We start from the raw sequence: 8,780 nt of genomic DNA on the forward strand, positions 1-8,780 counted from the left end.
GGGCAGTGTCAGCACCCAGCGGGCTTGGGCAGGGTGACACACGTTCCTGGTGATGTGTCCGTGGGCTGTGCGCAGGATCTGCTCATCCCTGTGGCATCCTGGGGAGGGACAATGGGGGGAAAAAGAAGGGGCATGCAGAAAGGTGATGAAGGACACAACAGGGTGTGTTTCACAGAGCGTGAGGTTCCTTCTGCAGCCCTTTGTGCCACGGCACAGCAAGCCACAGCTGCTGTGAGCAGGGCACTCTGCAAGGTGTGTGCACGGCTTGCTGCTCTAGGTGCCCACGAGCTGTGTTTCACACGGCCGTACCAAAGCATCCCATTGATGTCAGAGCCATTTAGTGGCAGGTAAACTCTTTTCAGGGATCATTTCACAGCAGAAACTTGTATCAATATGAAAATCCACTGAGGTGGCAAGGCAGGGGTGAGGTGAGCGGCAGAGAACATTATAACCATCATAAAGACGCTGAATAATCATCTCAAAACTGTGTTTATTCCTCCCTCTATGTGACACGGGGGATATAAAATGGGATTTACAGCACAGAAAGTGCTCGGCTGTGAAGAGCTGCCTTGTTGCTCATTCTAGCGGTTTCTGCAGCCCTGGAGCACCTCTTCCTGTGAACAGCACCAAGGCACAGCCCTTCCTCCTCCTCCTCCTTCTCCTCCTCCTCCTTCTCCTTCTCCTCCTTCTCTTCCTTCTCCTCCTGATATTAAAATAGTTGTTTATGTCTCTATAAGTTGTTTTCATTGCAGTCTTTCTCCAGAGGAAAAAAAAAAGAGAAAAGGAAAAAAAAAAGCCCTCTGAGCAAAAAGGGTCTTTTTTTAATTTTCTTTTCTTTTTTCCAGTGGTGTGGTATTTGAGTAGAAATGTTCTGAGATGCAAAAGATGGTTTTCCAACTGCATTTTTCTGACAGTTGAGGTAAGAGACAATGACAAGTCCTGTATGGCTGGAAAAGTTTGATTTTCATTACAGGGAAAAGATTAAATATTTTGGGATCTCTCTGCTCTGAACCGCACCTCACTGCTGGTGGTGCCCTGAAGCTCTTGGTCTCCTCCTGGCCCCCCTTCACCTCTGCCTCCTTTTTTGTCCATGCAGGCAGAAGCCAAGCCCCGATCCGCTCTGGCTGGTGTGTGGTGGGATGGGGATGGCACAGATGTTATTTTAACCAGGTGTTGTGTCCAACTCGATGCACCAGGGCAGGCACAAGGTGCCCCCTGAGACCGTAGCTGAGCCCCTTTCTTGCTCTGTAGCCACCCAGGCACCCCCCAGACCAGAGGGACTTACTGGCTTTTTGCAGAACACACCCAAGGATTCAACCTGCATAACTTTGTCTAATCCTAATGGGCGGGGGTGGCTGGCTGGGATGTGGAGCAGCAGCAGCAGACGGGATGTGGTTGGCGTCCTTGGGGAGACGACCCCTGCTTCCCAGGGAGCCCGCTCTGCCAGAGCATCACCCCAAGGTCTGAGAAGCAAATGAAATGTGCTGCAAGTTATTTCAGCACTCCCACTGATCTCTGGTAGCACTTCTGGAGGTTGGAGGAGCGGTGGGTGTTGAAACGGGAACATCTGATTCGCTGGCTGCCATCTCTGGGATGGGGACCACGAACCGCAAGCAGATCGCGGCTCCTTTCTGCCGCTCCTGCTCCAAACCAAGCCACGATCCCACAGGACGAGCACACAGGTTATCTGAGTCCTCGTGAGCTGTGGGACACGTGCAATTCCCGCACAAACAGTGGCGTGACCGGTGGCTGCTCCGAGCAGCTCCGCTCAGGAGGCTCAGATCTATCTGCACGCAGGTATGGTCCCTCGTGGCACAAGCTCCATCCCCCTGCACTCCCACTGCTGCTGCCTGTCCCTCCTTTGCCAGACAGGAGCAGGGGGACGAGCAGCACTCCAGCCTTGTCGGGACCTGCACCAAGGGCCAAATCCTGCTCTCTAGTCCCCAGGGGACAGCCCCAGGAAAGTCAACACTGCCACCACAGGTCGGGTTTCCCCATTAGCTGGGGGCTGCGGCCAGCCGGGCCAGCAGTTGGGGCAGAATGTGAATGAGACAATGTAAGAGGAAAATGTAAGCACAATTTGTAAAGGCTGCATGCAAACAATGCTTCCTGCTATTAATTCAACGGCATCAATAGCTAAGTGCTTTCAGGGCACAGTATCTATTCTGTTTTCCATTTATATGCTAGAATTGTGGTAGATGTCAGGAGAATTTAATACACATGATGTAGGCATATGAATAAGCTGGATCCTTTTCTGGGAACAAGTATTCATAAGTCTCCATGTGGTTCCACATCTACAAAGACGTGGGTATTTATTTCATGAGATCTGGACTCCATTTCAGGCAAGAAAAATCCCACTAAAGCCAATGGGGAATCTCTCTGTTCACGTCAATGGATCTCAGAGCCCCAATGCAGGAACGCACTTAAAACACATGCTTAACTTTAAAGCCAGGCTTAAGTCTCACCAAAGGCCGTTAGACGTAAGCGTACGCTTGTGCTGAAAGACGAGGAATTTAAACAAGCACTTATGTGCTTACCTGAATCAGAGCTTGGCTTGTGTTCACAGCAGAGCAAAGCTGAGGCTCGTAAAAGAAATACTACAGAAATAGAGCACATTTGAAGTTTTACTTTTCCAGGTTGTCGGTCTGAGTTGTCCGGCCAGTGCAGGGGAAGGGCTCTGCTGCAAATGAAGATATGTGGCCACATCTGCTCCAATTTCCAAGAGCTGCAATTTGCAGTTTGCAAACAATATCATGCTCCCTGGTGCGCTGGTACCAATATTGTGCTCCCTGGTGCGTCAGTAATGGTGCTGCAGGGATGAACATCGTAGGTAGGAGGCGACCGTGGGCTGGGTCCTGCCCACGGCACATTGTATTTTGGGGCCTGGTGGTGTGTCAGTCAGAAAAGGGTGGGAACGGGCACACCCGCCGGAGAACAGCAAGTTTTTGGGGGCAGAGGCCCTCTGGACACAAGAGTGAGCTCGGTGCAAGCCCCATCACCTGTCCCTGGGGCGGGAGGGCTGGGGAAACAGGGACGGGAACTCCCCGGGGAGATGGGCGCCAGCAGCCCCTGCACTGTCCTGCATTTTCTCTGCCACAAGCCCTGACTCTCGCTTTTAGCAACCTGCAGTAAGTGAGTGACCTGCTCCGACTCCAGGATTCAACATCTGCAGCGATTAATTTCCTCAGGATTAAATTCCTCTGATTTAAAACAACAGATAATGGCTAATAAGGGGAAACATCCCTATCATAAACACTGCTTTGGCATTTACCATTTGAAATAATTTATATTCTCTGGTCTAGTGGGTTTGTATCACCAGACTTAATGACTGTTTCTGTTTAATTTTCAGATGCTTAATTGCAGTAGAACACTTCAACACCATTAAATTAAAACAAGCTACCAGCTTTTCCTTGCCTATGCTCCTGGCTTGGCTCCAAGTGACATTTAAAGCGATCTCAGATGTTTTATTTCTGCCACACAGGCTGCTTGCTTATGAACAAAAAGTGTGTGTGTGTGTTGGGGCTGGGGGGTGGGGTGGGGGGGGAGTGCGCAGAGCCACCAACATGGGTGCATGAAAACCAACTTCCAGGCAGCGGAGAAGTGGCGGTGGCCACTGTGCCACCACTGCTTTCCCTCCTCCAGCATGGTGACTGCTAGTGAAGCCAGCTGGGCGATGCACCATGGGGCAGTGCTGGTATCTGACAAGGCCAAGGGCCTGGGGGCACAAAGGGACCCCTGCAGGGGGAGCAAACCCCAGCGGAGCACCCTTGGCCCCACACCACAGGACGCCCTCCTCCTCGTCCCTACATGCGCTTTGCTGGGGCTTCGCTGGAAAAGATCCCACTAAGGGGCTTTTCCATGGACAATTTCAAATCTCGGAGCAAATTTTTAAATGTGGAAGTACTTTGGGTTTCAGGTACCTATTAAAAAGGAGTAAGAGGAAATGGAGTTCTTCTATAAGTTAATATTCTTTGGTAATGGATGTTTAGAGTTAGTATGTGTCTTTACAACATCATTCATAGGGGTATTGTTTGCTTCTGACAGTTTTTCTTTTAAGATTAATGTGCTTATGAAAACCTTGTGCACTGCTCTACGAGGCAAGCTCGAAATCCATCAGCAATACCATCGCCATGACACAATGCTGGGAGAGCAAAGCAAATGACAAACAGAATCTGGTTTTTCAGAGACCAGTGTGTGTTGAAGAGAAATGATCTGAAGCAAAATTTGGCCTCTCTCCAGCCACCCTTCCTGTTCTACTGTTGGCACTACCAGAGAGGAGGGAGAGAGTAAAAATATATGTGAGGGAGTGAAAGAAAAACAAAATTAATTGGGGGGAAAAAATAACTCAAACCTGCTAGTGTTTGGTCTCTTTTTAGCAAACAAGCAAATGGAAAATTCATATAAAGTTTAAAACTATTACAGCCAAACACGCTTGTTATACATATAAATAATTTCATCAGAGATCAGCGGAAACAATGTAATTAGACGAGAGTTGCATTTAACATGTTGGGATTGCATCCAGTTGACATGCATCCTTGTGAAAATTCAAACATCATGGACCAGAACTTTCGCAGTTCTGAACTGCCAAGCTGTGCTGATTTTCTTTTATGCCCCTGATTATTTTCCTGTTTGTTCCCCCGACCCTGATTAGATGAGACAAGGCTGCCACAGGAAACAAGGCAGGGCACGGCACGAGCGTGCTGGCTGAGGTCCTACATGCTGCACTTGCACCTGCGGGCAAGGCACAAAGCTATCCCCGGGGCCAGCAGGCTGTGGCTGGGGCCGTGCCCTGCCAGAAAATCGGGCACAAGTGAAATTTGGAGGGAAAATGGGAAAAAAAAATATATATATATATATATTTAAAATTAACTTAATTCTTCCGAGTTCTTTAGCAGAGCAGTGAGCAAAATGAGGAGGCGCGGACTTAGCAAAGCATGCAGCTCCTTCCAATGGATCTGCTCTCCCAGTGAAAACTTGTGAAATAAACTTGTGATTTAATAAAGCCCCCAATAAACCTGGAAGTGACCCATTCCCCTCAGAAGTTACAATAAGAGTTGCTGCTCAGGGGTGAAATCCCCTGGGAAGACGGGGGCAGGAGGCAGGACAGCCAACCTCTGGCCGCCAGCTCTGCTTGCTTGGCTACCCACAGAGCTGCTCCCCATTGCTCGTTCTGCAGCAATTTTTGGTGTCCTGACCAAGGGTGCTAACCACAGCCCTACTGCGGAGGAGGCTCTGTGCCATACAGCTTGTCCGGATCAGCAAAATGGGGAGAAGTGAGCAGAGAACCAGAAGCACAGAAAAGGTGAGTGAGTTCCCCAGGATCATTTATTAGGGGAAATGAACAAAAAAACCCCAAAAACAAACAAACAAAAAAAACTGCAGAGAGAACGCAAGTGCCCTAATGGGGAAAACAGCCCATTTCATTCTTTCGTGGTCATCTGCTGTTGTCTGGCACAGTATAAGCACCATTGGTCTGCCTTAGGGTGCTCGGGTACAATCTGGGGCAGCCACAATGCCTGCACTCATGAGCGGCTGCACAGGGTGGACCAGGAGGACTACTTTGGGTTCTTCACCTTCTGCCCTGGGCAGGGTTCACAGCAGCAGCCTCAGCATCGATTTTGATCAGCATCATCCCCTACAGAGTGGGGATCACAATGCCGGCCCTGCACAGGCATGGGGGGCACAGGGCACTCGAGCCAGCGCACCCCCAGCTTCTGCTGAATAATACACGTGAATGGTTTCCTAGGCAAGGCACTTTTGAAGGGGATATCTTTCACCTCTTTGTGACTTCTTCCACAAACACATCATCCTTCAACACCTTCGTGTTGACAAAAGCCTCTGTCAACAGAGCCTGAACCCCGCAGCGGGTGCAAGCCACGCACCACGCACGGCTGCACCGAAAGTGCTGCCAAAAGGTCTGTGTGCGTGGCCAGGCAGCCTCCTGCTGCCGAGCACCGCCGCGCATGTCCTCGCACCATGGCCGGGCTGCCAGAGGGGAATGCTGCATTGCTCCAGCAGGGTGCTTCTGACAAATGCCTTGAAAATACCCCATTTCTTTGGCACAGCAGAGCACAGAAATAAGCTGATGGCTTTGAAAATCCCCACCTGACTGTCACAGAGGTGCTTGCAGGGCCCTGAGATGGATGCTCAACCCATCGATGGCACCTGTAGTGCTCATTTCTAAACCAGACCGAATGCAGATACAGCCCTGTGAAGGAGCTGCCAGGAAGCTCAGCCAGCCTGCAGTACACCAAGCAAATGGCAGCGCACTGAAGAACAGGCTCCAACACGCTGCTGGAGATCACTCCAGCACCAAAAGACCCAGCCTCTGCAGCAATTCCATTCGTAGGGCAAATCTGGGGACCTTCACTGGTGGCCGCTCCTTGGAAACTTCTTACAGCCTTGGCCGAGCCAACTGGAACAGGATTGCTGGTCCCACCTTCTTTTCTTGGCCGAGCGGACAAACACCACTCCTGCATCCTATGCCAAACACCGCAGTGGAAAGGCCATGGCTGAACATGGCAGCAAGCGCCGAGGGATGGGAGAAGTCCACATGAGGAGGAGAAAATGTTGCTGGGTTCTTTAAATCTTCACTCATAAAGTCACAAAAAATATATATATATATATATATATACATACACATATATTTCTTTACACTGAAGCTGTTTTTTGTTTGTTTGTTTTTGGCAATGTTGCTGAATTCAAGAGGAAATGAAAAAGCAGAGATGCAAGAGGTAATTTATCTCATCAGCCATCATTTCTGAGACACAAAGGTCTGACATTTGGGAATGGAGATGAAGTTCAGCAGGCTTTGTTTGGCAAAAATTAGGAACATTTATGGATTGTCAGCACTCCCTCCACACATGCCTTTTGGGCAAAACTTTCAATTTTTAAAATGTGGAAAAAAGGCAATTTTTCTCAAAATAATGATTTCTAAGATGAATTTATGCTTGGTGGGGATGTTTTGTTTTGTATTTTTTGGGGGGGGGGGGGGGGGCGGGCGGGTCACTGGGATGGTTACAAGCTCCAGAGTCAGGCCATTTCTCCACACACACCTCTGGAGCAGACTGGGGCATGCCAAGCCGGCTGTCAGAATCAACAAGAAAGTTTTCTGAGCTGGAAAAAAAAAAGAAGAAGAAGAAAAAAACAATAAAACAGGAGCGGATGCCAGCACACGGCCTGCCCGCTGTGCTTGTGGTGCAGGGGCTGCGTGGCGGTGCAGGGGTCGGGGCATGCAGCTCCCTGCAGTGCTGGGTGCCAGGGATGTGCAGCTTCTCTCCTGGCAGCCCCAGAGGCAGAGCACCTACTGCTGCGCTTCAGGAGGGGGTCTCTTGCTCTGGCCAGGTACGTGTGAACATGGCTCGAGCCCTGCCATTGCTGCTGGTCAGGCCAGGCTGACAACTTCAGTCATGCAGCACCAGGAGTGATAAACGCTGTGCATCTTGCCCGCAGGCTTCTTGTTCTCCTCACCTTTGAGCCCTGCCATTACATCAGCCACAAAATCATAGGAAATGACAGGCCCAAGCCCCAGTTTACATACCTTATTATATACCTGCGTACTCGCCAACACACACAGAAGTGCTATGTGTCAAATATTTGCCCAGGGAATCTGATTCATTTCATCTGCAGAGAGGCCCTGGAACAAACACGAGGCTCGCCTGCGCCACTGTCCCTGCAATCACCAAAAGGGATGCACGCCGCTCTGCTGACTGCCTCCTGAGCAGCCCCAAGCCACCTCCCCACAGCAGACAATGCAGGCACTTTGCCCTGCTCCACGCACAGCCCCTCGGCCAGTGAACAGCCCCTCCAAGGAGCGATCTCACAGCCCCTGGGGGGGCTGAAACCAGAACGGCATGAGGGAGGAAACACACGAGGTGTCACACATCAACCTTCCCAGGGAGAAGCTGGCCTCGGAGCTGGGAAATGCCTCCGAAATGTTTTCAAGCGACTGGGGATTTTCTTTTTTTTTTTTTTTCTTCATTTTTTTTAATTCCTGTTTAAAGCAATAATGCATATTTGCCCTGTGGCACATTATCTGCCTCTATATTCTCAAATAAACTATGGAAAATTAGAGTGTCTCTGTTATCTGTTTGCTATCTGCCGTAGGATTAGAGGCGTCATGAACTAAGCTTTGAATCAACAATGTTTTATTGGCTCATGTCACCACAGGCTGGCTATGGCCACGCTAAATAAGACATCAAGCTGCCCCGTGCTGCATAGCACGGCCAGTCGTGTTTCTAGAAGCAGGCTTAAAGAAACACTTGCGTGTGTCCCTGTGCGCACATATACAGATATGAGGTGATAAACAAACGGGTATGTGGTGGCCGTGTGCGTTGATACAAGTGTTTATACGTGTATGCATATATACATGTGTGTTTCAGGTTATACATATGTTTACTCCAGAGTAATTGTAACTTCTGGGGCTTGAGACAAAAGTAATTCTAAAGCAAAGTAGCTGAAAAAGCCATGCCCGGGGAAATGCAGGGGGAAGCTGCAGGAAAACTCCGTTAGCAGAGGCTGAGGGGCGTGGAGCTGCGTTGCTGCAGCAACCCCACGAGCAAGACTGCTGCTCGGACAGCAGCAAAGCAGCAGGGCAAAGGGACTGGGTTCCTGGCCTCTGGAAAGCTCACTGATTGTCCGCAGGGAGCGGCACCAGCATGAGTGGGTCTGACAAACCCCAGGGCCACAGGGCAAGCCGTCTCCTCAGCCCACTCAATTCAGCTTCTGCCTTCTCTTACCAAGGTGGTGAAGGGGCTGTTCCTGCTGGGGCGCCAGCCCCA

Source organism: Anser cygnoides, chromosome 3 (genome assembly GCF_040182565.1).
Source record: "Anser cygnoides isolate HZ-2024a breed goose chromosome 3, Taihu_goose_T2T_genome, whole genome shotgun sequence".
Classification (NCBI taxonomy): domain Eukaryota; kingdom Metazoa; phylum Chordata; class Aves; order Anseriformes; family Anatidae; genus Anser; species Anser cygnoides.